Source organism: Bubalus bubalis, chromosome 20 (genome assembly GCF_019923935.1).
Source record: "Bubalus bubalis isolate 160015118507 breed Murrah chromosome 20, NDDB_SH_1, whole genome shotgun sequence".
Lineage (NCBI taxonomy): Eukaryota > Metazoa > Chordata > Mammalia > Artiodactyla > Bovidae > Bubalus > Bubalus bubalis.
Genome location: NC_059176.1, coordinates 44,691,463 through 44,701,958, shown reverse-complemented (window position 1 = coordinate 44,701,958; position 10,496 = coordinate 44,691,463). Strand labels below are relative to the sequence as shown.

Genomic DNA, 10,496 nt, shown 5'->3' with positions numbered 1-10,496 from the left:
GCTCAGTGCTCTGTGATCACCTAGAGGGGTGGGATGGGGGGGGGTGGAGTGGGAGGGAAGCTCAAGAGGGAGGGGACATATGTATACTTATGGCTGATCTGTGTTGTTGTATGGCAGAAACCAACACAACACTGTAAAGCAATTATCCTCCAATTAAAAATAAAAATTAAGAACAAAGATAATGCATATAAAATTTTTAGCAGTGTGCTTGACCCCGAGGAGGGGACCCCATGCTGTTACCTGTCATCTTTATTAGGGTTAATATTTGTTGATCACTGATAGCAGTTCAGTAATCTCACTTGTAAAGTTTATTTTCAATTCCATTCAAAAGTCTTCTCTTTGTGACAGGCACTGTCCGGCATATAACAAATGGCAGGAAAAGCTTCCTGTTCCAAGAGATTGCAGTGTACAGTAGAGGCAACCAGATAAGTAAACATCTTGACTTCCAGGAAGATGGTGGTAAATGTTAAGGAACAGAGGAATAAGCAGAGATCAAGGGTTCAGGGAGGAAGCCCTAGCCCCACTCTGGGGGTGGGGGTTGCTGACAGAGCCAGTCTACCTGCCTGGCTGTCTTATTTCTGAGTTTCTGCTGATCCAGCTGACGTGGAGCCAACCTGCAGCTCCCCAGTTTGGCTGAGTTATTTTTGGACCGATTCTGTAATAGTCTTGCCTTCATGAGTGCAGGGAAAGCTTAACAAAATGTCTTTTCTAACCTACAGTAGGCCTCCCGTTGTTCCCAGAGGCACTAATTGGATGCCAAGTGCTCGCCTTCCTGCCGAAGGAAATGTCAGGTTCTAATAATATTCCATTATTAGGCCCACATAATTTCCTGCCCGGACAATTCTAACAGCCTCATCCCTGATCTTACTGCTTTAAATATTTTCCTTTATGATCTAGCTTCAATGTTGCTACTTTGGAATTGCCATTTCTCTGCTTGGTGGTGGTTTAGTTGCTCAGTTGTGTCTGATTCTTTTGTGACCCCATGGACTGCAGCCCTCCTAGCTCCTCTGTCCATGGAGTTCACCAGGCAAGAATACTGGAGTGGGTTGCCATTTCCTTCTCCAGGGAATCTTCCTGACTCAGGGATTGAACCTGTGTCTCCTGCACTGGCAGGCAGATTCTTTACTGCTGAGCCACTGGGAAGCCCTTATATAGTTTATTCAAATCTCTCCATCGATTTAGGAATCCCATTATAAATCTCTCTGTTAGGCTCTCATCTGCATTTATCCTTTTTATCTAAAATGATAAATACACAAAAGCTCTTTGCAGGCCATCAGCTACCCAATGAATTGAAGGGATGCTGGCAAGCTCAGGATTAGGGAATGGCCCCTGCTGGTCACCTCTGGGCTAAGGGCTGAGTCTCTTTCCACAGGGACGCTCCTGGCAGTCAGGAGACCCACAGGCTCCTTCCTCATTCCTGTTACAGGAACATTTACGTTCAGTCTCTCTCACTCTTCCCACCCACACCTTTAAAACCTCTGCTTTGGAACAGCAGACTTCGCCTCCCACACCAGACAGGTTTCTGTGCTCATCTTAATTTGGGCATAATCACTACAAATTGGATTTCTATTCAGCACCTCCCACATCTCTCTATTAATTCCCGTACGTTAACAAATACCAAAATATTCATGTAAAAATATTTCTCCCTTTAGAGAACATTGTTCCTCATTCCGTGTTCCTCTGTTTAATGCCATCTGATCAGAGTTGACTATAGATTTAATTATAATTTTCCTGAAACCTGACATCTCTCTATCAGGTGTGCAGGGAAGAGAGCACAGATCAGGGACTAGAGAGGAGACAACTGTGGAAGATGGTAGAGTACAGACAAACATGTAACCTCCTTCTCCAGACACTTAATAAGAAACAGAAAGAGGAGACACACCGGCAGGGGATCAAATGGTCATGTTCACTTAAGGGAAGGACTGAAGCCTCTGACTGCTAATGTGAAAGGCATCATCAGAGATGGAAGTTTCTAGATTCAGAAGAGGGCTTTTTCTACTGTTTAGAAGCAGCTTCCCTGGAGAAGGAAATGGCACCCCACTCCAGTATCCTTGCCTGGAGAATCCCATGGACAGAGGAGCCTGGCAGCCATGGGATCACAAAAGAGTCAGACAAGACTGAGCAACTAAACAACAGCAACAAGAAGCAGCTTGTCTGCCACACACCTCACTCTGAACCCTCTACTTGGAGGGAACAGGTGGGGATGGGTAGGTGGCAAGCACAGGAGAAAGGTATGGAATGACCCTTCTAGATCAGTGATTCTAAATGGGGGGAGATTTTACCTTTTAGCCAATGCTTGGCAATGTTTGGAGACACTTCTGGTTGTCTACAACCAGGGCTGGGGATGGGGGAAAGCTACTGGAACTTAGTGGGTAGAAGCCAAGGATGCTGTTAAATATCCCACAGTACACAGCACACCCCCACGGCGAGGCATCATACAGCCTCAGATGCCAATAATGCCAAGGCTGAGACCCTGCTACAGATGTAGAAGCTCTTGTCTTTCTTTTTGGGATACATTGTATTTCCTGGGAGTGGAGGACCTATTTTGTTTTTCTCTAACTATATTCTTTGTGTTTACTGATTACTTGGACAGCATATATCAGCTCAGTGAAAACCCAGCTATAAGCTGTTTACAAAAAAACTCATCTCAAAAAGCAATTCCTATAGTAAAATGCAAACACCAGAAAAACGCATAAAGATACATATCAGGAAAATGCAAACAAAAGCAGAAGTATGTTGTGTGTGTGCTCACTCAGTTGTGTCCAGCTGTTTGCGACCCTGTTAACTATAGCCCACCAGGCTTCTCTGTCCATGGGATTCTGCAGGCAAGAATACTGGAGTGGGTTGCCATATCCTCCTCCTGGGAATCTTCCCAACCCAGGGATCGAACCTACGTCTCCTGCATTGGCAAGTGGATTCTTTACCTCTGAGCCACCTGGGAAGCTCAGAAGTATGTTAATATATTTAAAAAAATCAAAAACAAAAAGAAAGACAAAAGGGTGGATTTTATAAAAATAAAATTTCCGGTTTCCAATGAAATCCTTATATACTGAATAAAATAATATCAATGTAAATTGTTTAGAAGGTGTAAAAAAACAGTAAATGAATAGATACAAAATAATAAGAGAAGATGTTAAGTTAGTTCATGGTGGTTTTAGGGTAGATATAGATTTATATCACTCGGTTCTTGGTAGACCTCCCCCAACAAAATAGACAAGAACAATGAAGTGAATTCTACATCCTAAAAATAGTTCATCTATTTGCAAGGAGTTATGGAACTTTTATTTAAAATCATATTAAAAAATATGATTGATACTAATATGACATACATCAGCCAGTTTCCAAAAATGGAAAATATATTTTCTCTTTAAAAACCTAATAGACCATGCTCCCTGATCCCAGTATAATCAAACTGTAAAGACAAAACATAAATGAAAAGCCTGACTCTGCTTACATCTGAATCTCATCCTTAAACAACTCTGTCTACAAGGAAACTGAAGCTGAGATTCTGAAGCAGAGCTGCTCCCTAAGGTAACAAGTGGCCCCACATAGCTATTGAAACACGGCACTTGATAAGAGGCTAGTCTGAGTGGCTGTGAGTGTGAACTCACTGGATTTCCAATACTTAACATGAAAAAAAAAATGTAATATATCTCGTTAATGTATTTTTATTGATAACATGTTTAAATGATAATGTTTGGGATATACTGGGTTAAATGAGATATCATTAAAATAATGTCACCTGTTTCTTCTGTCTGCTTTTTAAATGTGGATACCAGACACAGTAAAATGACAGATGATATCATATTGTATTTCTATTGGTAGTTCTGCTCTAGAATATTCATAAAAATAAAATAAGAAGATGCAATAAATGCTACATATCAATATCTATAGAATGTGGCTAAAGCAGTGTCTGGTAAAAGTTCCTAGCTTACTTATTTATACTACTAAATAAGAAAAAAATGAAGTGAACTAAAATTAAGCAATTAATTTAAGAATTTAGAAAACACACAATTAAACTAACCTAAGGAAAGCAGGGGCTAAATAATAGCCCTGCTGGCTAAATAATGAGAAATCTGCCTGCCAATGCAGGAGACATAGGACACTCCGGAGTTTGATCCCTGGGTTGGGAAGATCCCCTGGAGGAGGAAATGGCAATCCACTCCAGTATTCTTGCCTGGGAAATCCCATGGACAGAGGAGCCTGGGGGGCTACAGTCCATGGGGTGTCAGAGTCGCACACGACTGAGCACGCACATACTGCATTATTTCCGTTTTTTTTTTAATTAACAAAATAAATACTGATGGATATTTCCTTAATATTATAAAATATTATAATCCTCCATCCAAAAAGCTAGCACAGTATAATGTGAAAAGCCAGAAACAATCCCATTAAAGTCAGAAACAACTCCCACTATCATATACGAGAAAGAATAAAAGGTATAAAACTTGGAAAGGATGAGGCATTTGTTTATAAAATTTATGCCTCAAATCAAACCTTTACTATATTACAAATAATTACCGGTTAGAAAAAGAAGAAAAGATGCCTTTTATAACATAAACATAAAAATACTAAAGGACAAATGCAGTAAATATTATTACAGTCCTGACCTTATATAGTACAGTCCTAACCTTATATATACATAGGGTAATTGTAACCCTATGCAAAAAATTTTAAATTCCTGTTAAAAGCTACACAAAGTATTTTAGTAAGTGAGAAAGTTTTTCTTTGGAAGACTATTCAGTAAGATAGTTTAGATTCCTAAGTTAATCTCTAAATTCATTCTGTTCCCAATCTAGTTACCAATAGAATTTTGTTTGGGATTTGAACATTTAAAGCTAAAGTCCATCTCATAGAATAAACACATGATTGGATGCAGAAAAAGATGTGAAAAAGAATAACAAATATGACTATGATACTATCGGGGATATCAAAACATTGTTTAAGGCCACAGATATTTTAGAGTAGGATTAGACCAGGAGATCAAAGTAAGAGACCAGAAAGTCAAAAAATAAATTCAAGCAACTACGGGAATTGAGTATTTGATTAAAATGGCATCATTAGGATTTCCCTGGTGGTCCACTGGTTAAGAATCCACCTGCCAATGCAGAGGATGAGGGTTCGATCCCAGGTCTGGGGGGATCCCACATGCAGAGGGACAGCCAAGCCTAAACACAACTACTGAGCCAGTGTGGCTAGAGCCTGGGAGCCACAGGAGAAGCCATTGCAATGAGAACCCCTTACACCGCAACTAGAGAGTAGCCCCCACTTGCCACAACTAAAAAAAAGCCCACATGGCAATGAAGATCCAGCCCAGCAAAAAATAAAATAATAAATGTTGATAAATACATAAAATGGAAATTAAAAAAAATTTAATGGCATCATTGAATTTATCAGCAAGGATGAGGCATTCAATAAACTGCTGGGAAAACAGGTTAGCTATCTGAAGGAAAAAAAATCAATGTATTACCTTCACATGTGAGTAAATTCCATATGGATCCAAGAATTATATATAAAAATGGAAGCATAAAAGCCAAATTTAAAGAAAGATTACAGAGTTTTATGTATAACTGTATGCAAACAAATTTTAAAACTTGAATTAAAACAAAGGTTAAAAACTCCAAAAACCCAAAGGAGAATTTACCAGGTGAATCCCAAAAGCCAGGTGGGAAGTGTGTTCCAGGACAAGTCTGACCCCAAATGCCCTTCCTTCCACAGTCTTTAGTCAAATCTGTCTGCTGCTCCAGCTGGCCCCTAAAGCAGAAATACAAATAATAAACATTAGGCTCAGATTAGGCAGTACATGGAGAAAGCAATGGCACCCCACTCCAGTACTCTTGCCTGGCAAATCCCATGGTTGGAGGAGCCTGGTAGGTTGCAGTCCATGGGGTTGCTAAGAGTTGGACATGACTGAGAGACTTCAATTTCACTTTTCACTTTCATTCATTGGAGAAGGAAATGGCAACCCACTCCAGTGTTCTTGCCTGGAGAATCCCAGGGACGGGGGAGCCTGGTGGGTTGCCATCTATGGGGGTCGCACAGAGTCGGACACGACTGAAGCGACTTAGCAGCAGCAGGCAGTATTAGTATTCAAAAGACACCTTGAAAAAGACAAACCAGCTGTTGAAAAGGACTAGAAAGAAAGAGATCAGAAAAGTGAGAGGTCACCAATGAATTCTCAGGATACTAGGTGAACACCAGGCATCCTCAGTTAGAAAATGCACAGCAGGGACTTTCCTGGCAGTCCAGTGGTCAAGACTTTGCCTTCCAACACGGAAGACACAGGTTTAAACCCTGGTGGGGGAACTGAGATTCCACACTGTAGGGCAACCTCGCACCACAGCTACAGAATCTTCTAGCCAAAACTAAGACCAGGCACAGCCAAATAAATAAATAAGTATATATATTTTAAAGTGTTAGCCCTCACCTCCTCTGTGCAGGCCAGCAAATCTTCATTGAAAGTGCTGAAACTTCTCTTGGAAACCGACAAGAGTATGGTTGGAAGAATAAATGGCCAGGAAAAATACATAATTCAGGTTGGGGTGGAAGAGCAGGAAGTGAAGTGAAGTGAAAGTCGCTCAGTCGTGTGTGACTTTTTTCGACCCCATGGACTATCCATGGACAGTCCATGGAATTCTCCAGGCCAGAATACTGGAGTGGGTAGCCTTTCCCATCTGCAGGGGATCTCCCCAACCTGACCCACGGATCGAACCCAGGGATCCCACATTGTAGGTAGATTCTTTACCAGCTAGCTGAGCCACAAAGTAAGGTCCAGAGAACAGGAGTGGGGAAGAATTATCTGCCTGGTTATAAAAACCTATTTTAGATCAATAATGATTAAAAAAAAACCCAAACAACAACTGGAGTACAGATCCAAAGAGAAAACTACATATAAATTATGCAGAAGAGGACCAAGCTTGAGATCAAATTATATGAGAGACTGTACTACGTGATGAGTAAGCAACATGGAAAGACAAGCTTATTTAATAAATCTCATCAGAATACTGAAGATTGAATCTGAAAAGGAAATTAGATTTGTATCTTACCCTACTCTCCAAAATGAAAGTTCAATATTTAAAAATAAGACACCATAGAGGAGAAAGCAGTGCCGTTAGAATTTACCATTTGCCATACTTTGAAGTATGTGGGGGCGGGGGTGGGGCAGTGGGAAGTGAAGGAAATAGCACTTGCTGATTGCCAGTTGAATGAACATGTAGTTCCTTATTAAGACTCATAGCAACCCTGGGAGACAGGTATTACCCTCAACTTTTAGATAAGGAAACAGGCATAAAGGACCCTTTGTCAACTTTTGAAAAAGCACGATGTGAGGGTTGCAAGTTAAGTTTTATTTGGGGCAAAATGAGGACTGCAACCTGGGAGAGAACACTTCAGATAGCTCTAAGAAACTGCCTCAAAGAGGCAGGGGGGATAGGACAGTGTAGATGTGATTCTGGTGAAGGGAGAGTACATGCAATCTGCATATATTTTTTGCAGAAGGTTTCTGCTAATCACAAGGAGCAGTTGTCACCCTGAAGGATTTTAGTTCTTTTCTAGATCTGAGTAGATACAAGAATTGGGCTTATAAAAATGACTCCCGAGAATATCTGACTACGTGAAGACCTGTCCTGCCAGTTTCCCCCCCACACCCCCCAAAATCACAGATGCCTCATTCCTGCTCTCCACCTTGAACTCCTTTCAGGGGGGTGTTGAAAGTCAGCAGCACATGATTTAATTCTTGTAGAGGTAGATGACAAGTACCCATGGGAAGTGCCAATTTGTAGCTGACACCTGTTACTCTCTTGAAGTCAAGTGGGGAGCCATCAGAAGGAACTCACTCTGTCTGACTCCATGTCCTGTCTTGCCCAGCCACTGCCCACCAGCCCAAGGTCCCCAGGGGAGATGGGGCTGCGAAGTTCAGTGGCAGGCCAGTCCTAGACATGCCTGGGATGGTAGAAAGTGAAACAAGTTAGAGCCAAGGCTGAGGACAAGGCAGCTGCCCTGTGGTACAGAGTCAATGAGTCTGGCCAGGAGATGGGAAGTACCCCCAATTGACATTTATTAAATAAGTGAATTTACTTATGTGTTCAATATGTGTATTTATTCGTTAGCTCAAAAGAAAACTTGAAGCCTGGGGAAAAGAGATTTATCTAGCTTGTTCTGCTAGGAAGACAAGAACTTCACATTTTTCACCAGTTGTAGTTGAAACATTCCATTTTGGGAAACTGGGTCAAGCCACATCACCGTGTGTTAATTATAAGTTGTGATTCTAGCAACCTGTGTAAAGATGAGAGAAAGGGCCAGCACTTGCGTTTCCAACAGCAACAAACGTGCCTTTGATGGCACTTCCAATTGCATACATCTTGGCGGCTTATAAAGTAGTGTTCACACCCACAGTTAGAGAAACCCGCCTCCAAGGAAGGTCATGTTATTATCCCAGTCTGTGGATGAGGAAATGAAGGCTCTAGGAGGTGCAAGGACCGGCTCAGTGGTTGGCAGCAGAGCAGAAACTGGAATCCCCGGATGTGCACGAACTGATCATCACTATGGCATAGGCTTGGTTACCTTGGTTACCCGGCTTAAAAGGATAATGCTGGAGAATGTCTTGCCTGCTTTCATCTGCCTCTGTCTCCCCTGGGGTGCTCATGTGGATCTGAGGTTCTGCGGGGAGGGTCCCATCTATACATTGCACCTCATCCCCATCCAAAGCCAGTTTGGAAGGAGAAATAAGGAGTGCAGCAGCCTCAACCCTGAAGACTTATTAGGCCCCAGGAACTGATTGCATCCCAGGATCTGGAAGCACAGCCTGGATGCTGGAACCCACCCTGGAGCTGCAGAGAGCTGGCCAGAGAACCTGAGTCAAGTTCAGCCTCAGACTAGGAGTGATGACCTGCAGTGATGGGCTGCTGCACAGGTGAGGGAGAACCTGCTATTTATGAATCGCCTCTACATGATAGGTTCACACATTATCAATAATTCCCACAGCATCTCCTGATACTCTTCCTATTATTCTTGTGGTGCTGATGATGGAGCAGTACCTTGGAGAGTGACATCCAATGCTGCCTCTTGAAGCTGATTGTTGATAGTCCTGCATATGTGCAGTAGGGAGGACCATTAGGCAGAACCAAGCTGCAGCCTGGAGCACCAGTCACTATAAAGACCTCTTGAGGACCCAGCACCTGGTACCTCCAGAAACAGGGAACTATGGTCTCCTTGATCCCTGAAGGTTTTCCAAGCATGCCTCTTACTCTTCCTCCCAGGAGCAAAATGGAGCGTCTGATACAAGCAACGAGATTAGAGAAAGAACCTAAGATTGTGCCTACCAGCCTCTGCCAAGTGTTCTCCCCTTTGACACCCGTGCATGCGAGCACCTGTTTTCCCCCAGTCCACGCCCCCATGCTGCTGACTGTGGCAGGCTCTGTCTTGGTTGGACATGGCTGTAGTTTGAGGTGGGTAAACCCACGGGCTTCTCTGGTGGTTCAGACGGTAAAGAATCTGCCTGTAGTACAGGAGACCCAGGTTCGACCCCTGGGTCAGGAAGATCCCCTGGAGAAGGGAATGACTACCCACTCTAGTATTCTTACCTGGAGAATCTCATGGACAGAAGAATCTTGTGGGCTACAGTCCATGGGGTTGCAAAGAGTTGGACACAACTGAGTGTTTACTACTAAGCTCAGTTTAAAGTACTGAGAAACCAGATTGTGGCTGCAGAGTCAAGATGCTTTACCCAGCTATTTTACCATTCCAAGTTGCTTCATCCAGATATTGATCTGGCTCTATGTTTTAAAAAAATATTTTGACCCCAACACATGGCATATGGGATCTTAGTTCCCCAAACAGGGACCAAACCCATGCTCCCTGCATTGAGATCATGGAGTCTTAGCCACTGCACCACAAGGGAAGTCCCTAACCTGGCTCACTGGTGACTCCTTTGTCATAGGATCCATGGGGGAAAGGGCTGGATTGATCTTCATCTTTGCGGTTAGCGATAAGCCCTGAGATTCTATTGTGGGAAAGTGTGAGGAGGAGAGCAGGAACCAGAGGTGGCACAGAGGCAAACATTCACATCCTGCATTAGTTTGCGCCCCTGAGATATGGGGTAGCTGCTCCTCTGCTCCCAAACTCCTCACTGTTTCACCAACTGAATCCATGGGAGTCTGATAGTCCCCATCTGAGCTCCGTCCACGCCTCCTGCTCTGACCCACTTGGTCAGCACCATCACTACATTCAGAACATCCCCACTCAGTTCCTACATTTGTGGCTCACTCCCTGCTGGCAATGTCAAGGTTGAATAATAGAATCTGAAAGGAGTTTCAGAGGTCACCTGGCTCAGCCCTTCTTCTGGAGAAGGACCCATCTAAACTTGGCTTTTGTGTCTTGCAGCTTGGAGCAAGCTCTCCTGTAACTCGGCATCTCTGTTTCTTCTAAAATGTGTTTTTTTAGACAAGAAACCTACTTTCCTGATACTTATGTCTGGTACAGGTGCCTTCTGTGCCCTA

The 10,496-nt window shown here is 43.0% G+C and overlaps 1 long non-coding RNA gene across 1 annotated transcript in view; it reads right to left on the bottom strand.

Annotated features, from left to right (window-relative positions):
* Positions 1-5,355: 5,355 nt before the first annotated feature.
* LOC123465204 overlaps positions 5,356-10,496 on the bottom strand; it is a 34,426-nt gene continuing 29,285 nt past the window's right edge. The window contains exons 2-3 of the long non-coding RNA XR_006640351.1: positions 5,645-5,754; positions 5,356-5,470 (exon numbers count right to left, since the gene is read on the bottom strand). This is a non-coding gene — a long non-coding RNA (uncharacterized LOC123465204). The remainder of the gene's footprint in view (positions 5,471-5,644; positions 5,755-10,496) is intronic.